A 22,141-nucleotide genomic window follows, 5' to 3' on the forward strand; every position below is an offset into this window, starting at 1 on the left:
TAACACATGTTGTCTATCCATTCATCTGTCAATGGTCATTTGGGTTGTTTCCACATTTTAGCTATCGTGAATAATGCTGCTATAAACTTTGATGGACAAATATTTGCTCAAGTCTCTGCTTTCAATTTGTTGAATATATATCTAGAAGTGGAATTGCTGGATTATATGGTGATTCCACGTTTAGTTTTTTTAGGAAACTCTACACCTTTTTCCACAGTGGCTGCACCATTTAGGTTGTCACCAACAATGCACAAGTTTTCCAATTTTCCCACATCCTCCCCAGCACTCATTGTTTTCTAGTTTTTGAGTAATAGCTATCCCAATAGAATAGGTCTGTGTAAATGTAATTTTTCTTTTCTTTTCTTTTTTTTTTTTGAGATGGAGTCTTGCTCTGTCCTCAGACTGGAGTATAGTGGCGCTATCTCAGCTCACTGTAACTTCTGGAGACCCAGGTTCAAACGATTCCCCTGCCTCAGCCTTCTGAGGAGCTGGGACTACAGGTGCGCACCACCACACCTGGGGTTTTTTTGTATTTTAGTAGAGACTGGGTTTCACCGTGTTGGCCAGGATAGTCTTGATCTCCTGACCTTGTGATCCGCCCACCTTGGCCTCCCAAAGTGCTGGGATCACAGGCGTGAGCCACTGTACCTGGCCATATATAAAATTTTTAAGGATGGCTTGTGGCTTCTGCTCCTAGTTTAAATAAAAATAGTTCACTCTTTCTTGCTCTGGCATCACAGTGGCCATTGGCACTGGCATAAAATTATATATTCACTGCATAAAACATTTCTACAAAGTTAGGAAATGGGTTTCCCAGAGGGACTTTTAAAGGGACTCTGAAGATAGTATCAAAAAGAAGAGTTCTAGAAAAGTTTCCAATTATGATAGCAGTGTTGGACTAAGCACATACCCCTCGTTTACTTTGCAAGACACAGGGTGCTTTTCTTTCTGCAAGTTCAGGTTTGTTTGCTGAAGCACGCACTCACACTGAAACACATGCATCATGATTTTGTGGTCATACCTCACAGACCCACACCAATGAATCTGAATCAATTCTTGGAATAGACCTAGTGTCTTTTTCTGAATATTAGTTCCCAACATATTCTGAGTTTTCAGTAATAACACCCACGGTGGCAGTATCAGAGACAGAAGTGAGCTGAATTCAAGTTTGGGACAGAATGTGATTACTCTCAAATCCAGTTATTAACCACCTTTCAGAAAATAGAGGATGACTGTTCCCATGGCAACAGAAACCTTAAAGAAAGAGATCACTCAGCAGCCTGACGTTTTTAGCAAGCTCCACACTGATTCAACCTGCAGGTAAAGGGAACCAAGAACCAAAGTCAAATGTAGCCTCTGTGGCAGGGTTTTTTCCTTTTTACTCCAACAGTGCTTCCTTTTCCCCATAATTCTTCAAAAGAAATCAGTCTGGTGCTATCTTCCCTGTCTTCCGGCCTCTCCCAGGCCCGTTTCCCAACATCCTGGTGTGTGCATATGTGTTTCTATATCTGTTCGTATTCTGTCTGCCTTACTCATCTCTATGTCAATCTAGATTCATGTCCTTCATAGCTGTTAATGAATCATTCAAGGTGTACTTTTAGCTCAGAATTGAATAATCCACCAGAATAGAAAAGATTCCACTATTAAACATCTTTTGAGCAGGGCTTTTGGATTGCTTGTTAGGCAGAAGTCAAATTATCTTACTGTTCTTTTCTTTCTTTTGTTATGGAAATATTTCTCATGAGTGAACACTTCTGATTTGAATTGGTACTAGTGCATGTCTCATTGTTGTGTCTTTACTTGTGAGTGAACATTCTGAGCTGCCTGCCTGCAGATTCCAGTGACAAATGCCATGTTATTTTTAGTACCCTCAGTCACACTGAATAAATCCAATCTTATTTACATAATATGTAAGGCTGAACTCATGGTTTGCTTTATGCTTTTAATGTCACAAGCAGACAATGATATGAACAGTTGCACACTCAGCATACGTGGACACAGTTTCCTTGTTGAATCAAATAGATTTACTAATAGAATGGATCTGATGTGTTACAGGTTTGCCTAACAGACATTGGTAAATACCCATAAATGATTGCTTGTGGCATTACTTTTACCTAGAAAATGTTAATTCTTCGACATCTACAAACAGTGAATCATAAGTTTTTCTTGAAACTGTGTTCATTTTAAAGTAGACATGTACAAATGAAATGTGCATGAAATCTCTCCTTTTCCCCGTCCTCTCACAGAACGCATGTAGTCCAGAAGCACTTAGGCCAGGTAAAGAACAAGGATCTTGAATTTGACTATTCAGGCCTTAGTTTATTCTTGACCATAGAAGTAGGAGGGAGAGCATGAAGCCATGATCTTGAGTCAGCTGAGGGATAAGAACATGCCGTGTCTCCCTTCATGAGAGATAATTCCTCCACCATACACTCTCCACGATACACTTCCTCCACTATACACCCTCAGAGCAGTTACTCAAAGACAAGGCTGATTTTTTTTTTTTTTTTTTGAAATGAAGTCTCACTTTGTCACCCAGGCTGGAGTGCAATGGTGTCATCTCAGCTCACTGCAGCTTCCACCTCCTGGGTTTAAGTGATTCTCCTGCCTCAGTCTCCTGAGTAGCTGGGATTACAAGTGCCCACCACCGTGCGCAGCTAATTTTTGTATTTTTAGTAGAGACGGGGTTTCACCATGTTGGCCAGGCTGGTCTTGAACTTCTGACCTCAAGTGATTCGCCTGCTTTGGCCTCCCAAAGTACTGGTATCACAGGTGTGAACCACTGCAGACACTATCTCTAGCCAAGGCTGAAGTTTTAAACAGAACTGGGTTGAGTCTTAAATAATGAAAGAAATCTATCTTCATGACAGTATGTGACTGAAAAGTTATGAGGTAGTCTAAGATATGATTTCAGGAGCTTCTCATCCCATAGGAGATGGGAGCTTGAGAGCATTGTTGGTCAAATTTACTGGAAATAGACTTGTATCATGTTCAAGTCTAGCGTGGAGACTCTGCACTAACCTCCTTTCATCTCTTTGTCTGGGTCCGCCTTCCCTCACCCGGAAAATCTCTTAGTAGCACGTCTAGTTATTTCATCTTGGTCATTCAACCATGAAGGACTTGAGGGACTCCAGTCCATGGAAACACTGAGATTAAGCACTGTTGATGAGATAACAGACCCGAGTTCTGAAAAACAAACATCAATTTATTAAACTTGCCAGTCAAGTGAGCCCTGCATTTGGGAACGGTTCCCCCTAGATATGCTTGAGCAGAGCTAATATATGTTACTGGGAACGCACAGATGGTTCTGATTAACAGAAGTGGTGACAAGGAAACTGATGGACTCCTAGACCAAGACAGAGCTGCTTTAACACACTCAGCATTCCATCTGTCTTAGGTTAAAGCTGGTTTATTTTGGCTTTGCAGGTCCTGATAGGATTTCAAACAGCAAAGTTTCTCGAGGGGGGTGATTCTAAGGCATAAGGCTCTTCAGTACGATGTCCTTGATGTTGATTTGATTTAAAGAACATGATAGGTTAAGGCTGTGTCCTTGATGCTTGCTAGCAGAAGCCCTTTAACAGTTTCACAGCATGACAACTGTATGTGAAAGAGGCAGGACATGCAGGGGAGGTGGGGGAAGCCTGGCTAGAGATGGTGGCAGGCAGCAGAGAAAAACATGTTGTAAAGAGATCCTGGATCACAGCCACATAAATGTGCTTGTGCAAAAGAATGGAGAGGGGAATGCTTGCCCTGGCCTGAAGGCAGGGCGGACATTGGGTCTCCACTGCATCCCCCAAGCTTTGCATGGTACCTGGCACAGGGCAAATGCTCTCTAAGTATTTGTTGAATGAATGAATGAATGATAGGAAGATGGGGAAAACAGTCCAACAGGAGAACAATTTAAGACAGTAGAGGGTTCAAGGCCTGAGGCTGTGGCTGGGAGAAGATGATGAGAGCTTAGGTTCCCTGGCCTGGGTCATTTCTGAGACACAGACTTTATAGTCCCTTGCCCCTAATACATTCACACCAAGTGGTAACTGCTGTCAGGGTGAACTTTGCTCTCACAGAGGACTTGTAGGGAGGGATGAGGAGTGGAGAGGAGAAATCACCGGACTCTAGGTTCCTGAAGGAGTCGATGGAAAATGAGTGAAAACAAGTCCCCCTGTCTTTTTTAAACCACTGTACATTTAACTTGCTGCAGGTACTCTGCTAGACCCTTCTGACACTCTCTAGTCCTTCTAGCAAGCCTCTGCAGTTACAGTAGTGAAACCCGTATTACCAACCAATGAGGGAGGGAGCTGTGACTTCCCTAGGCTCGCATAGATGACAGGGACAGGCTGATGTCATAGCCCATTCTGTCTTGCTCTTTGAGATCCTTGATGCCACTCTTACCTGAAGTTCACAGGCAAGGTGGGATCCAGAGAGCCAAGCTGGGATCCAGAGAGTCCTTTGGCCAGGCTGCCCTGAGCATGACATTAGCTAAAGAGGATGAGGCTGGCCTTCCCGACCTTGGTGCCCACCAGGTCAGGGGTCTGCCGTCCCAGGGTGCTGGCTGCCTCTCTTACAGGGTGGAACACAGAGTGAGTGCAAGCCCAAGGAACCAAGAACTTCAGTTCTTCATTCTTTTCTTGCTTTACAAAAAAATTTAGTGGAACTTGAAAGCCTGATCGTGAAGTTGACTAAATGAGAATTGAGCTAAGGTAATTTTGAAAAGGAAGAATACTCCACAAGGAATGCGGGGACTCTTTTGGCTTATCTCCTTACTTCAGATATAAAAAATCCATAAAGCTAGAGAATGAAACAATAGTGGCACATTTTTAGGTGTGCAGTTCGGTATATTTATCAAAACTGACAATAAATAAGAATTTTATTTTTAAGAACTATTCTTGAGAAAAACTAAAAATTCATATATAGATCTATGTATTAGGGTGTTCATTGCAGCCTTGTTTGTAAGAGTTCAAATGTGGAAATGTTCCAGATTTACATCAGTACAGTAGAGCTTACATTAATTAGGATATGATCACACCATAAATACCATGGAACCATTAAAAGAAATTAAGTGGAGTCAAATATGCTGACTTGAAAGGACCTGAAATATATTGGGAGTGAAGGAATGAAAAAAGCAAGTCACAAAACAATATTATGTCATTATGTTACAAACACATTGGAATGTATTTGGAAGGATGCACACAAACAATTTTTAGTGACAAACTTTGCAATTAGAGAAAAAGTCAAGGGATGGTCTCACTTTTTTGATATACTTCTGTGTGGTTTTCCTCCTTTATAAAGAGCATATTCATGTGTTAATTGTGTATTTAATAAAATGATAATGTGGGGAAACGGAACCTGGATATTTGGGAAACGAGAAAGACAAGACAAATTAAAGATAATTTCAGGTTTAATCCTACAGGTGAGTTGACATGAAATTTAATGGACTAGATAGAACCCACTGCTATCACTGGTATGGGCTGCTTATTTGAAGGCAGAATATCTTTGAGCCCTAGTTACAGCCAAATTTTTTGTGGCCAAAGAGATCATAGTGCCCTGAAGTATTCTGGGAGCGGTTAAGAATAGGTTTATTGCAGCCAAATTAAATGGGGTCTTAGTGGCTTTGATCGTAGAAGTTAGTACATGAAGAAAGGAAAAAAAGCAATAGGCTGAAACTGCTCCAGCAGAAGCAAGGAAGGGAGAATCCCCTGGAAAAGTATCAGGAAGCTGTGCAGCACTGCAGGTGGGGAAGAGGAGAGAGCTACCTGTCATAGCTGCAATTAATATAAGAGCATTCTCTTATCCAGCAGAAACATGAGTTAGATGCCTTTTAAGAAAATTAAAATATGACTTAATTACCTAGTAAAAATTATGAATATGATAGAAGTATGAAGCCTAAAAAGAAACATTTCTTCTTCATTCCTGTTTCTAATTCTATACTTGTTCCCATTAATCACCACTGTTAGAGTTTGGTGTGAATTCTTCCAGAGCATTTAGGCTTATACATATGTACACAAACACACATAGAAGCACATTCACACACAATGACACGTGTGCAAAGTTAAAAAAAAATACCTAAATATTTTCCTAACATAGTCTCATTCTGAGCCTCAACAGGAGGCTGTGCCCACAGAACTGGCTCACCAAATTTTGGAGTTCTTTGCGTTTCTTTGTGGAATGCTCTGCGGCGGCTCTGGAGAGAATAGCTCTTCCCGAGTGCTTTCACCAGCACACTTGGGAAAGCAATGCAGGGTGGTTGTAAGTGTCACTGAGGGGGCAGATGTTGATTTGGATTTAGAAGAAATGGGATGCAGGAGTCTTAGATTTGGGTGATTTGTAGTGCAGTGAGTTTAAGAATTTTAGCTCCAGAAATGCGGATTTGAACACGGGTTTTCGCACTATCTCTATAAGCTTAGGAAAATTACTTAACCGTTTAGAACCTGTTACCTCGCTTATAAAGTGAGAGTACAATGATGCCTATCTTATTGCAAGGGGGTTCTGAGGACTAAAGAGGCAATGCCTACAAAATGTTTATCACCTTGCAAAGCATGTACTGAATAATCAATAAAGTAGGCTGCATTTATTTTATTTTATTCCTGTTACAGGTCACTTTTAGATCACTTTTGAACACTTAGAGTCCTCTTCTAGTCCTTCTAAAAACTGCTTTTCGAAAGGCTTGACTTGCTTGCCTTTGTTTTCTGATCTAATATTTATGCACATTTTCTACTTTTAATCTATCACGTTTGCTTCAATATGCCAAGACTCCCACATGGTGTTTTGAAAATGAACCCAGAGGTTGGGCGTGGTGGCTCACGCCTGTAATACCAGCACTTCAGGAGGCCGAGGTGGGTGGATCACGAGGTCAAGAGATGGAGACCATATGGCCAACATGGTGAAACTCCATCTCTACTAAAAATACCAAACAATTAACTGGACATGGTGGCATGTGCCTGTAATCCCAGCTACTCGGGAGACTGAGGCAGGAGAATCGCTTGGACCCAGGATGTGGAGGTTGCAGTGAGCCAAGATTGCTCCACTGCACTCCAGCCAGCCTGGGTGACAGAGTGAGACTCAGTTTCAAAAAAGAAAATGAACCAAGAACAAACCAAAAGTGCTTCACACACAACTTCTTGGACTTACCTTAAATTGAGTTATAGTTGATCATTTCTTGCATTTTAAACAACTTTATTTCTTGGTTGATTTAGTGGCACAATTTTCCAAATTCATATTTGGTTTTTGACCTCAAGGGCTGAAGAGTCTCCTTGCTTTTGGCCTTGTAGAAATTTAGCTGTTTTCGTGCTTCTTGTCACTAGCTGACTCCTGACTCTATCAGTCCATATAGAATAGTCATAAATTAATCTGATGTTAGATTAAGTCTTAGCTGCACATCTAAGTGTTCTGTCAATTTATGTATTTATTTAATAAATCTTTATGAGTGTCCCTGAGTGTTAGGAATTTTACTATGTTTCAGGGATAGGGTGGTAATAGAGACAGCCTCTTCTTTCATGAAATGCAGAGTCCGGCAAGGACCATACACATTAAGTAATGAATTACTAATACGGTAGTGCTCTGCTGGGTGATATGCTGTGACAGGGACCCAGGCAGGGCTCCCTGGGGGAAGTGATACTGATATGAGATCTGAAAGAGGAATGAATAAAGTGAGAAGTAGAAGAATAGTCTATACAAAAGCAACTGCATATTCAAAGACCCAGACATAAGAGAAGTCTTGCAGTATTTGAAGAACTGAAATAAAAGTAATGATTGGAGTGGAGAGAGTGAGGGTGTTGAGAGCTGAGGTGGGACTGAAGCCATATGAGGGATTTATGCCTTCCAGGAGTTTCTCTGACCGGTTTCTGATAACAAGTGGTTACATAGTCTAGACTGTTGCTGAGTTCGCAATGATGACAACATTGAACCTCCTTGAACACAGCAGCATTTTATTGCTCTTTGGTGACTAATGAAATTTTGTCTCTGGTGAAGTAATTGGATTCTTAGCATGACACATTTTAATTCAAGTCAAGAAGACAGAAATATAAAAGACTAGTGAGTGATTGCCTCGAGTTTATATAGAAATAGAAAGGACTTGGAACTAGAGAGTCTTTGTTTTGAACGGTCTTTCTGGACTTTCCTTTGTTAGTCTTTGTCTTTTGTCTACTTTTTGTCTTCTTAAACTTTGTCTACATGTAGTCAAACGGAATGGACAAAGCAAAAACAAAACAACAATAGATTCTGCTTCAGAGCTGCAAAGCTCCAGGCAACTTCGATGCTTCACAGTTAAAATTTTCCTTTCAGTAGCTGCAGTTGCAATCGTCTCTAGCATCAGCAAAGAGGTGGTAGGAGCATCATGTTTCCGAGATCCAACTTGTAAGGCATGTGGGAATGGGATACTACCTAAGAGGGAATTCTAGTCTTTCATTCTATGTAGAATTAAAAAGACTTATCTTTTAGCTAAAACCCCTGACTGTTTAGAACAATATGATTTAGGATAATCAATAAATATACTTATAGAGATATAATACTATATAGATTATCTGATATAAATGTTTAATTCATTCTTAGTAGTATGTATCGAATTTTACCTATGGCTCTGTCTTGTCTTACTCGAAAAGCAGAACGATTTCTTTCTTAGAAAGAAAGCTACCAGTTCCCAGATGCCCACTCCTATTCTTTTTAAGGAATCATAATTTGTTCTCCTTCGAGCCCAGATTTCTCAGTGAATTCTCCAGTATGCTCACAGCTCTCCCTCCAGATATTTTGAGAGCTTGGAGTCATAGTCCTGCATTTTTAAGGAAGCTGTGAAAACCCACATGAGCTCTCCTTTTCCAGCCGTAGAAAAAACTAAATAGTGTCCAACACCACTGTTGGTTGAGAGTCCTTTGGATCTGAGTTTTCTTCTTCTGTATTCTGCTGGGTTCTCGTGAAAAACTAATTTGAGATAATAGCAGAAAATAAAAGACACTGGCAGAAGGATTTTCAATGTTAAGAACTGACCTATGACAAAACTGGCCATTTTCCATCTTTGTCATATTTACAGGTTTACTTTTCCAATATTTATACTTTGGATTTGCAGGGCTGGTGGGGCGGTAAGGTAGCCATAGCCAGGAAGATTTGTACAATGACGGAAAACTAATAAAGATGTGAATTTTGTTAAAGAAAGATTCTCAGATCACAATATATTCTTGGCAGTGCAGAAGAGTATTCTCCTGGGGATAGAGGGAGTGTCCAGATAAGTCAGAATGAAAATGAGCGGGGAAGATGGGTAAATTTCCCAGCTGTGGAATTTGTGGCAGAGAGAGCAAATAACTGCGGCTCTCCTGGCGCCTGGTTGCTCGCACCACGTCGAGGCCCAAGCAGGCGAAACCCCAGCGGATCACCGCGGAGGAGGACCTGGGCAAGCAGCAGCCGACCACGGAGTTTGTAGATGTGGCCCCCACGGCGTCGGCGACGGGGGAGCTTGGTGCTGGGTCGGAGAAGACGCAAGTCTGTGAGAAATGCTGTGCGAAGTTCTTTAGCGTCTCTGAGTTGTTGGAACATAAGAAAAATTGCACTAAAATCCACCTGTCTTCATCATGAATGATGGCGAGGGTCCAGTGCCTTCAGAAGACATCTCTGGAGCTGTACTGAGCCAGTAGCCACCCAGTCCAAGCAGTGAGGAAAGCCACAGGGAGAATGGGAGCAGCTCAGGGGACATGAAGGAGAAGCTGGTGCGGAATCTGTGATGTATCTAAAGACAAAGACGGGCCTGCCACCCACCCCCCAGTACATAAGATATTTACCCAAAGGCAAAGTGGCCAACACTGACGTGTCCTTGCAGGCGCTACGGGACACCAAGGTGACGGTGAATCAGCGGAGCGCAGATGCCCTGCCTGCCCCTGTGCCTGGCGCCAACAGCATCCTCGAGCGGATACTGTGTCTGCAGCAGCAGAGGCAGCTACAGCAGACCCAGCTCACCGAGCAGATCCGCATCCCGGTGAACACGTGAGCCGCTCATGCCTGCACTCCAGCGGGGCGGGGCCGACACCCTGAAGACCTTGGGCAGTCACATGTCCCAGCAGGTTTCTGCAGCTGTGGTTTTGCTCAGCCAGAAAGCTGGAAGCCAAGGTCTGTCTCTGGACACCTTGAAACAAGCCAAGCTACCTCACGCCAACATGCCTTCTGCCGCCAGCATCTTGTCCCCAGGGCTGACGCCCTTTGTTCGGAAGCCGGATGGGACCTGGGTGCTCCTAAACGTCGTGTCCCGCCTCCCCAGTGCTTTACATCCTCAGGCCCCGGGCTCAGTGTTCTTCCAGGGCCCTTTCTCCTCTGTGGCGCCAGACCTATCCAAGGGAAGGGGAAGCCACCGAACATCTCCGTGGAGGAGGTCAAACCCAAAGATGAGGCGGTCCTCTCCAAGCATAGGTGTAAGTGCTGTAGCAAGGTTTTCGGGACTGATAGCTCCTTACAGATCCGCTTCCGCTCCCACACTGGAGAGAGACCCTTCGTGTCCTCTGTCTGTGGTCATCTTTTCGCCACCAAGAACGACTCGAGGTGCACTTTCGATGACATCCCTAGGTGAAGGCAAACCCCCAGCTGTTGGCTGAGCTCTAGGACAAACTGGCAACAGGCAATGGCATCCCCTATGTACTCTCTGTACCCCTCCCTGTAGATGAATCAAGTCTCTTTCTAGACAGCATACCTGTCCTTGTAACCCCCTTGGTAGGGCTACCTGAGAATCCCTCTTTGGTGACTAACCCCAAGGACCTCAAGGGTGGCCCCCTGCCAACCAACTTGCAGCCTGGGCCTTCTCCAGAAAGTGAGGGTGGACCCACACATCCTGGGGTGAGATCAAACAATAATTCCCCAAGGACTAGTGGCTTCCAAGGGAATAGGACCATCGACCCCAACAAATGTCTCATTTGCCACCGATTCATAAGCTGCCAGAGCTCCCTCAAGATGCATTACTGCACCCACAGTGGGGAGAGATTAATCCAGTGTAAGATCTGTGGCCACGCCCAGAGGTAACCTGAAGACACACCTCGGGGTTCACTGAACTAACAGGTCCATTAAGACACAGCATTCTTGTCCCATCTGCCAGAACAAGTTTGCCAACACCGTGATGCTGCAGTACCAGATTTGCCTACTCTAAGATGGATGGCTACCAATCAGGTATCAATGCAGATGTAGAAAAACCAGGTGCTACAGACAGTGTTCCTAAAACCAGTTTCTTCACTTCTTGGAAGAAAACAAGATTGCAGTCAGATAAGCTAAAGGAGAACTTGCGTGGAAGGAGAAATGCAGACAGAGTGAAATCTCCTGTTTTGTTTTTCTTACTGATATGCAAATGATGTTTACGACGGTTGTGATCACATCAGGCAAACTTTACAATCACCATTGTTGCTATGTTGCTTTGCAAAAAATTGAAAAATAAAAAAAAAATCAAAACAAATACAGACTTTTTTATTTTTTTAATTTTGGAAAGAAACTTTGTTACTTGTGACAAACTGTATACACAGAACCTTTGTACAACCTAGAATGACTTTTTCCAAAGACTGTTACCTATTTCAAGGTAGAGCCATTGGAACTTACTGAACAACAGTGGAAAAGACAACTGCATAGCCTAATTGAGAGGAGAGGGGTATACTTCTATGGTAACTGTATGCAGGTCTGCCATCTATTTAGGGACCTGTTTTATATGCCCCAACTCTGTCCTCATTTTATTGTTTGTTTTTTTGAATGTAATAATAATAAAAAAAACCCCAAAAAACTAAGGTTGTAAAATTGCTTCAACTTTAGAACTTTAAGTAGGATGCCTTCAAATGGACTTATGCTAGTCCTTGGGGAGTGAATACGTGTGTTGCTCCTTATTTAAATACAGTTCAGTTGGAGCCCCGAGAGTGTCAATGTCTTCCTCACACTTCTTAGATGCCTTCCTCTTCCTGAACTCCAGAAGAGGTGGGCACCTGAGCGGGGAATCTCAGATGACTTAATTTAGTTTGCCAGTACCTACTTTATTGAAGAACTGGGTTTTCATTCTTCAGAAGAAACTCATGGAAAGTCATGTTTCCTATCACAGGTTCACATGCCAATTTTTTTTGTTGTTGTTGAATTTCCATCTACAACTTATGCCAAGTAATTGTGAAGATTTTTTGGTTTTCTTGCTGAATATTTCATGAAGGCTATGAAGTTGGAACAGGCAAGTCCTGGGTGTGAAATCTTTAACTGATCTACCTCATTTATTTTTTATTTTTTGTAGACATAGGGTCTGTTTTCCTATTTTACACTAAAATATTCCCAGGCCCTGTGTAAAACCAAGAGTTGATGTATTGGTGGGAAGAGCTGAACGTTCAAGATGTTTTTGTGATGCCTTTTTTTCCCCTGCAATTTCCTTTTGTACGTGTAATATTGAGCAAATGAAACATTGCTCTTGGTTTAACAAGAAAGGAGAAAGAAAGACTCTAACTTCTGGGAGAAAAGTCTTTCCCTCTATCTGGAAGGCCCTGGATGAAATGTGGATCCAAGACTATTGGCCAAAGTATCATCTTTTCATTGTTGCACCTGACTTTAGGATTCCCTCCACTCAGTTTTTTTTTGGCAAGTTGTGCCTTTCCTTCTAGAATTGTAAGTGAATACAATAATAGTACCTGTTCACACTGTGAAGTGGATATTGTTACAGAAAACACACCAGTGGCTTTCTTAATGTTGAGCTAATGTCTTGTGAATGTATAATCTGTGGAGAAACCCCTGTAGTTGTACCTGCTGATGCTGTCTTTTGGTAAATAAATTTTGAATTTTTTTCTCCCCAAAAAAGAAAATGAGTAGGAAGAGAACCAAATAGTTAAGAACACGGTCATAAAGAGTATAGATTTTGGTGAGAGAACAAAGGAAGAGTTAGAAATAAGGTGTGAGAAATGATCATAGTAACTGGCTAGAAAGAAAGCCAACTTTATTTGAATTTAAACTGGACCAGAGGGGCAAATGATGTGAAAAGCAGTGTGACTGATGATATCTAGTAGGTAGCAGATGCTGATGGAGGATAGATTGCACAGACAGGAAAGGCCTTTGTATGAAGTAAAAATGATTCGTCATTAATAATGACTCTTTTTTTTTTTAAGTATAGGTGTTGTGGTGAAGGGATAAGCACAGGAGAAAGTATATGGTTATTTAATTATCTTTCCCAAATGTTGGAAACACACATATAGCCTTTATAAGATATAGTATTTTGTGAGTTAGATGAAGAGTTTGTGCATGGATACTGTGGTGCCTGCTAGGGCACCTTCTTCTTAGGTTCAATGAAATATTTAGACTCACATCATGACCACAGGCCCCCTTGGCCCCAGTCTGCTTGAAATGCTATAGGACAAGAACTACATAATGTCAGGGCACAGTGTCAGGTGCTCCTCTGCTGTGGGAGTCCTTGCAGCAGTCTTTACCACCATCCTCACAATTGTTCAGAAGTCATTCTCTGTGGCCCTGATTTAGAAGACTCATGCCCCACAACAGCCAGTACCTCTTATAACAACTCCCATCCAGTGTTTATGGTTCATTTATAGTTCTGCCCAGTCCAGATGCAAGTTACCAATAAAGAGTCATTGTCATCATGAGTAACGTGCCAGACGACAGAGTTGACATCATTTTTATAAGGTTAGTTAGGGGACAGAGGGAGAAAGTTAACTGAAATTCTCAAGTAGAAATAAAAATGGTTAGCCCTTTACCTGCAGATATCTAAAAAGACTCGTGTACCTGTGCAACTATAAGACTGCCTAATGCCTCCCTGTGCTGTGCTATCCCAGCCCGTACATCTTGGTAATTAATATGGTTTGGCTGTGTCCCCACCCAAATCTCATCTTGAATTATAACTTCCATAATTCCCACATGTCATGGGAGGGACCTGGTGGGAGGTAACTGAATCATGGAGGCGGGCAGGTCTTTCCCACGCTATTTTCCTGATAGTGAATAAATCTCACAAGATCTGATGGTTTTATAAAGGAGAGTTCCCCTGCACACACTCCCTTGCCTGCCTCCGTGTAAGACTTGACTTTTCTCCTCATTCCTCATTCACCTTCTGCCATGATTGTGAGGCCTCCCCAGCTATGTGGAACTGTGAGTCAATTAAACCTCTTTTTTTTATTAATCACCCAGTCTTGGGTATGTCCTTATTAGCAGTGTGAGAACAGTGATCAATCACGATCTGCTGAATGTATATAGGCGACGTGATGTAAACCGAGAAATGTGAGTTATCTGACACTGAAGGGCTGAAATTGACAGTTCAGATGACCAAACCATGCTTCAAACTCCCCATAACGGCTGTGTAGCCAGGCTATATTTTCATTTGTTAGTCCTCATAAACACCTGTAAAGTGGGTGTTGAAGCTGTCAGTTTTAGCCCTTTAGTTTCTGATAACTCACATTTCTCAGTTTACATCATATCACCCATATACACTCAGCAAATGGTAATTGATCACCAAAAACAAGAAACAAAAAACCCCAGCTAATTTGGGAAATATGGAAACACCACCAGGGATGTAGAGAACGATGCAGGGAGGAAAGGGAGCTAAGGTAGGTGTGCTACCAAACCAGCTACCACAGCGGGAAAGTGGAGCTCATCCTGGGGTGACTGTGGGGAACAGTGCAAACCCCCACCTCAGGATGATCCCAGCCAAAGGGCAAGGGAGCCAGGACATCTACACACCAATGCCCTAGAGCCATTGGTTGAGGGCTGCTCCCAAAAGGTGCTAACTCCCTGGTACTTTGGCCTGCTGCACAGGGGCAGAGCAGGCTCCTAGAAAAAATAAACTCCTGGAGCAGGAAATATAGATATAGCACCAGGGAGTCACTTGAGCACAGTGAATGATCCCAGGGTTGTGGGCAGGACATGGACAACATCCGTTACAGCAGCCTTGCATTTTAGGTCTGGAAATGCTATGACAAAGCAACTCTTTTCTTCCGTTTATGAAGTCCCTCCACAAAGTCTCCACGGGTTTTTAACGAAATATGAGCATGAAACAATCTGACAGAGAAGAAACAGTACAGCAAAGTGATTAGAAGCTCTCAGGAGTTCCACTGCTTGGATTTAAATCCCATCTCTGCTGCTTGGATAGCTTAGTTGTGTAATTTAGGCAAGGTCTGGAGCCTCTTTGTGCCTCAGTCTTCTCATTTGTGGAATTGGGACAATAAGGGTGTTGTGAGAATTGAATTAGATGATATGAGTGAAAGACGTGGATAGAACAGATTGTTGGAGTTAGAGATGAATAACTAAGAGTTTTCGCCCTCATAGAGTTTAAACCTTTTTTTTTTTTTGAGATGGAGTTTTGTTCTTGTTGCCCAGGCTAGACTTTGATGGTGCTATCTCGGCTCATCACAACCTCCACCTCCCGGATTCAAGTGATTCTCATGCCTCAGCCTCCCAAGTAGCTTGGATTGCAGGCATGCGCCATCACTCCTGGCTAATTTAGTATTTTTAATAGAGACAGGGTTTTACCATGTTGGTTGGGTTGGTCTCGAACTCCTGACCTTAGGTGTTCCACTTGCCTTGCCTGCCAAAGTGCTGGGATTACAGGTGTGAGCCGCTGCACCTAGTGAGTTTAAATCTCGATGGGGAAGATACTTAAGCAAACAGATCATCTTAATATAACAGGATCAAATTTGAGATTGCGACAGGCACAACATCTGTGGGAGCCCAGAGAAGATACATTTAGCACACGCTGAGAAATCAGAATGGCTTCCGGGGAGAGAACATGACTAAACTCCCAGACAGTAGGGGCTGCATGGAGAGAGGAGTGCTAGGCACAGGGAAGAGCACTCCAGGTAAAGCAATGTGAGCCTCACTCACCTTTTTTCTTTTTTATAAAATTTAATTTAATTTTAAGTTCAGGGATACATGCGCAGGCCGTGCAGGTTTGTTACATAGGTAAACGTGTGCCATGGTGGTTTGCTGCACCTGTCAACCCATCACCTAGGTATTAAGCCTTACATGCATTAACTATTTATTCTGATGCTCTCCCTCCCCCTACCCCCCAAAAGGCCCCAGTGTGTGATGTTCCCTTCCCTGTGTCCAAGTGTTCTCATTGTTCAGCTCCCATTTCTAAGTGAGAACATGTGGTATTTGGTTTTCTGTTCCTGTGTTAATTTGCCGAGGATAATGACTTCCAGCTCTATCCATGCCCCTGCAAAAGACATGATCTCATTCCTTCTTATGGCTGCACAGTATATGTACCACAATTTCTTTATCTAGTCTATCATTGATAGCCATTTGGGTTGATTCCATGTCTTTGCTATTGTGAATAGAGCTGCAATGAACATACGTGTGCATGTACCTTTTTTTCATTTGAATTGTATTGGATGAAGTGATGCAGGAGTGAGTTTAGGCAATTGCTTCAAAAGCTTTACCACTCTGAGGCTGAGGAGTGGAGTGTGAGATGGAGGGCTAGGTAGTGGAGGGGTGGAGTGGGCATAGGGCTGAGCCCTGGTGGTCTTAGCACTTCCTTTAACAATCTACATGACTGTAGGCAAGTCCTTCACCCTCTCTAATCCCTTGGCTCCCACCTGAGCAAAGAGGGGCTTCGGGTAGCTGGGTCATGATCAGGGCTTATAGCCCTGTCTAAGCACCCACCTTCAGAAGCGTGCTTCAGCTTTGTGGGTAGGTGTATATGCACGCTGCTATGGCCTGTGATTTAGAGGGTTTTGACAAGTGTGGAGAAGTGTCTGCTCCCCTCTCATGCTTCCCATCTGGAGTTCTCAGTTCTTTGCCAAATTTCCTCCAGCTCTTTGGCACAGAGGCCTCATCTCAGAGCAGGCTGTGCCTTGGAATTTGGCTTTTTAGCGGCATGTTCTCTAGTTCAGGCCTATTGAGGTGGTCTTGTTTTCCTGGTCTCCATCAGTGCCTGCTGGGATTTGGCAGGCCGACCCCCAGCCCAGACTAGGGACAGAAGGCAATGGAAGCCCCTCACTGGGCTGCACCGATGCATGGCAGGACCACCCTACCCACGTCTTGGGTTTCAGATGTGGTCTTTCATGCGTGATTTAGTATCAGAACTAGTCTTTTGGTGTTTGGAAGACAGCACATTCTCCAAGGCATCACATCAGAGATGAAACTCTCACCTCCATGTTTTCTTTTTTTTATTTTTTAAATTTTTTTACAGAAATGAGGTCTCACCATGTTGCCCAGGCTGGTCTCCAACTCCCGAGCTCAAATAACCCTGTTGCTTTGAACCCCCAAAGTGTTGGGCTTACAGGTGTGAACCATGGTGCCTGACCACCTCCATGATTTCTTTACACTGGGATTGCTAGTTGGTGAAGGTTGACATTTAAGAGGTTGGATGTTAATATTGTTGCTTTTCTATCCAAGAAGACAAATATAGAAAAATGAGTTTCCATATATTAATTGGTCAAGTGATTGTGTCAAACCCCTCAGAAGTCACCTGGTTTTCCCATAGCAGCTGGTGTTCTAAGTCATTTGCAAAAAAACCATATAGTCTAGTCAGATCATTTCTCTCTTCAGTCATTTATCTCCATCATCTTGTAGAGAAGGATTGAAATTATCAGTTGAGTCTTACTATCAGTTAAAGTCAGGTTCAATTGTTGACATTAGTAAAATTAAAATAATTATAGCTTAAACAAGGTAGGTATTTTCTCTTTAATTTCTCTCTTGTATTTCTTTCTCACTTTAATGTCACCATGTAGGCAGTCCAGGTGGTTTGGTTATTTTATGTCGTTGCAGATCCCAAGTTCCTTCTACCTTGTTGCTCTGCTGTGCAGGACCTCCATGGGTACCTTGTAGTCCAAGATGGCTGCTCCTGCTCCTGCCATCATGTCCACATTCTAGCTAGTCGTAAGAAGAAAGGGGTAAAGAAGGGCATGGTACCTCCCAAAGACCTTTCCTGGAGGCTGCATATGCTTCTTTCTTTAGAATGTTATTGGATAAAACTCAATGATATAGTCATACCTACCCTAATAAGGGCTGGGAAATGTAGTCTTTTCTACTGGGTGGTCATATGACCAGCTAAAAGTTGAGCATTCTGTTATTAAAAGAGGAAAGGGAAAGGACATATGAGGGGACAATAGGCAGTTTCTATCAAAAACTAGATTTGACTCTTGACAGTGTTGTGTGATCTTGGGCACAAAATTAGAATTATTTGAGCCTCAGTTTTCTTATCTGGAAAATCATTATAATGTTATTTACCTCACTGAGTTTTTGCAAGCATAATACAAAAATTAAATAAGGTAATGTTTGTGAAAATGCTCTGTAAACTTCAGAAAGCACAGTACAAGATATTATTAGACTATAATTTGTTTTCACATTTTCTTAAGCAACTTCTCATTATGAAAACAGACAAAAGGAGGGGCACAGCAGGTATATTTTGAATGGAATAAAAGTCGCTTTGGAAACAAAAGCCAATCTAGGGGCAAGCATGGACCTTCACCTTGTGAAATCAGGCAGAAAAGTCTCAAAAGCAAATGTTCAAATGTGAGTTTCCCAATTGTAATTGGAAAGATGATGTACTCCACTAAAAAGGGTTTTCCTTTGGTATTTCAGCCTTATTAGCCTTGGCTCAAATCTACAACAGGAGAGGCACTCATAACCAACAAGTGGTAAAGAAATCTTCAAAGAGTTTCTATATCAGGAGGGCTTTATTTGAGTCAGGAGAAAGGGTCTTTAAAAAGCCGAAAACCATTTGTCTGTTTTGCCTAATAAGGAAATACTTTACAGCATGTGATGTAGTGCTCCGGGAAAAGAATCAGCACTTTTTCCCTCTAGATTTTAATGAGAACTGACGTACTAGGAATGGGCCTCAGTAAATATTGCATATAATTATTTATTAGATTTGTAAATACCTCCTACTACTGAAGCCTTCAGGCATATGGACAAAGGTGGAATATCAGGCGGCAAATACATCCAGACTCAGCAAACAGAGTTGCGAGGTCATCCTATTAAGGCTCCAATAGAAACATGGGCTATCCATGGGGCCAGAAGCAAACACTTTGTGGAGCAGAATGACCAGATTAGGAGGTGATGACCCTTTCTTTGGGACTGGTCTGGAGTGTTGTTGCCAGAGGGAGGGGGCCCTCTTAACTCTTTGTGTCAGTGGTGTGTGAGGCTTTGCAATACTGGCCATTGATCACACTCCAGCTCGCAGAGGACTGACCCCATCACCCACACACCCAGGGAATCACGTAAAATACAGTTTTCTTTCACGTGGAAGGAGCAGGAAGCGGTGATAGCAAACCATCTTCTTTGATTTTCTTGTTATATAGAAATAGCCATACTAATGAAGAGGTGCTTAACATGAACCTTGAACCAGGCATATTTGGATATAAATCCAGATTCTGCTAGTTAATACCTATGTGTTCTGAAGTAAATTACCTGCATTTATGAATTTTGCAGAGTTATTTTGAGAATAATATGCGAGTAATTCACACATAGTAGAGACTCAATAAATGCATCTGATAGCTAGCTGAGGTATATCATAGAGAAGAAGGTTAAATACAGACAACTTATAGTCCTTTCTCTGTCCAGTGAAGCAAATAGGGCCTTATACCAAGCCTGACAATGCTACTGAATTTTGAATTTTGAAGGCACTTTTAAAAAAATTTGTTCAAAGCATCCCAACTCACCTAAAAAGGTAGGTTTACGGACCAAAACATTCTCTATGGGAAGAAGAATATCCTTCTGGTTCAATTGCTTCACTTTCCCTAATCTCCTTCACCTTCAATTTTGGATACTTTATGGAATCCCAGAAATGAATGGTCAGGGAAGGTTGTCTAGAAATGTTTTATCTTTAGGAAGAACTGCAAGCAAACCACGTTAAGGAGTTAAGAATACAGCCAAATATTTAATTGCCCAGTGAGGTGCCTGGACACCATAGTGTGTCCAGGAGATTCACTCCACCCTGTGGTAACTTTGCCATTCAATTCACGGAATTATTCTTCATATATAACTTCAGTTCCTTATGGTGTAATTTAGGGCACTTAAAAAATGCTCACATTTGATATATATTCATTGAAGACCTTCTCCGTTCTTGACACTGCCAAATTGCTGAGACATATATTTGGCCCCTAACTGAAAAAAAAATATCACTGGTATTCCATTAGAAATGAGGCCCTTCTTATACTTGAAGAAAACTCATTATTTCTTTTCAATCTCAAGTATTCTCTACTTAAAATTTTAAGAATCAATTAATACTTTTAGTCTTCACATCTAGGTATTTAGTCCTACCTGAACCCTATCTAATTTCTCCATCTTTCTCTTTCTCTCTCTTTTGTAGAAACAAAAACTGCCAATTCTTTGAACTAAAAAAGTTATTTATTTTTCTATTTTTGGCCACCAAATGCTACCATAAAGAGACCAGATTGTTTTCCATGGAAATGTATTATAAGACCAATATTTAAATGGAAAAAAACTGAATTAAGAAGCTATAATTCAGTTGGGAAATTCAAATGAACTCATAAAACACAACGGCTGGATTGAATTAGTCCCTTGATGGTCAATTCACTAACCACAAAAAATATGAAATGAAAAATCATTTTTTCCAACAGTTTGAAACAAAACTTAAAAAATTTTAAAGTCCCCCAATCAGTGAGAAGAACTCTGGTTTCCTTTACTTTCACTGAAGTCCCTGAAAGTAAGACTTTAAGAGAAATACATAAAAACTTTGCATCACCATTCTTCAGGGTAGAGAGACTCGCTAGGTAAATGCTTTCCCCAACCTACCTTAAATGCTTCAGATGGTAGACTTTAACACAACTTTGATGGAACTTTTCGAAGATATAGAAGGCTTACAATTTACATTTCAAGTTTATGAAACCAGTAGGGATACAATTCTATTTGTTTCAATAGTACCACAAAAGAAGCAAAATACTGGTTTGTGGAGACCTCTGTAATTTGTAAAGTATCTTTATCTCCCAACACACTTGTGTGATAGGTCAGGGAGGTATTATTTCTTTTTTCCGTTAAGAAAATTAAAACTCAGAAGTTGAGGAGCTTGTCCTGAGTCTTCCAAAGAAAATGGCAGAGCTGTGGTCATAATTGAGTTTCCTGTGTCTCAAATCCATAATGATAGCCTATTGTACTCAAGTCTGTGAAATCCCTATTTTAATAGGTCCATGGGGATATTTGAGTCATTTCCCATAAAGATCAACCTTTACCTTTGGAATCGCTCCAGCCAACTTTTGTTTCATATGCATGTGTGGCTTATCACAGTGTCTTGTGTTTCTATTGCTCCTTTCTCTGAGAAAATCCAGGCACATTCCAGACACTCAAGTCTAATCAGCTCTGATAGCAGGGAAGCAGGATTGGACTACAACGGGGGTCATTTGGCACTTGCCCAGTGACTGTGGTGGAACCCACTCACTCAGGCATTCCTGGAATAAGAATGGCCTCAGTGACCCACCACCTCTGTATGCTAGGTACTTGGTTGGTGTTCCCTTCTCCTTAAAATCATACTCCTGTATCCCCTGCTGCTTATCCCTTGCTATTATCCCTTTTGTGCCAAACTTCTCAAAAGAGTAGTGCATACTTGTTTTTGATAATTTCTCTGCTCTTATCCTTAATGTGTCATCCTGGCATTAGCCCTGACTTCTCCTCTAAATGATGCCTATATGCTTTCTCAGGTTTCTTTCTCCTTAAGCTAAATCTGGCTGCACTCTTGTTCTTGAAATTTTCTTCTCCATAACTGTCCTGATCTGGTTCTCTTTCTAGCTCTCCAGGTACCATTTTTTCTCTCTCTCTTTCTTTTTTTGTTTCTTCTGGCTCCATTTTATTGTTTGCACTCCATAAAAGTGTTCTTAACCCATAGTTCTTTAGGCTCTATTAACTTTTTCCTCTTAGCATATAGTTGCTTTTGTGGCTTCATCTCTGACATCAATTTTGAATGACTCCCAATCCACAGCTCAAACTATGTCCTCTTTTCTCAGCTTCAGCCTCAAATTTGCAGATGCCTACTGGACAGCTCCACTTTGATGCCCAGTTGCCACCTTAAACTTATGACTAAATGGATTTCTCCTGGTCCCTCTCAGACTTCTTCATTTCTGTTGGTGGCATCATTCTTTTACTCACTCGAGGTCATTGTTTATAATAATTTTGAGTTCATCCTTTTTCTTTTCCCAAATACAACATTGGCTTTTTCCCTCTCATGTTACATTTCATCCTTCTATTCCTAATGCCATCGTTGTAGTCTGGA

General features: G+C 41.9%; 1 pseudogene; it reads left to right on the forward strand.

The window, feature by feature from the left end:
- Positions 1-1,228: 1,228 nt before the first annotated feature.
- On the forward strand, positions 1,229-10,989 carry LOC105541892 (annotated as a pseudogene).
- Positions 10,990-22,141: the final 11,152 nt, after the last annotated feature.

This window comes from Mandrillus leucophaeus, unplaced genomic scaffold (genome assembly GCF_000951045.1).
Source record: "Mandrillus leucophaeus isolate KB7577 unplaced genomic scaffold, Mleu.le_1.0 Scaffold2466, whole genome shotgun sequence".
In the NCBI taxonomy this organism is placed as follows: Eukaryota; Metazoa; Chordata; class Mammalia; order Primates; family Cercopithecidae; genus Mandrillus; species Mandrillus leucophaeus.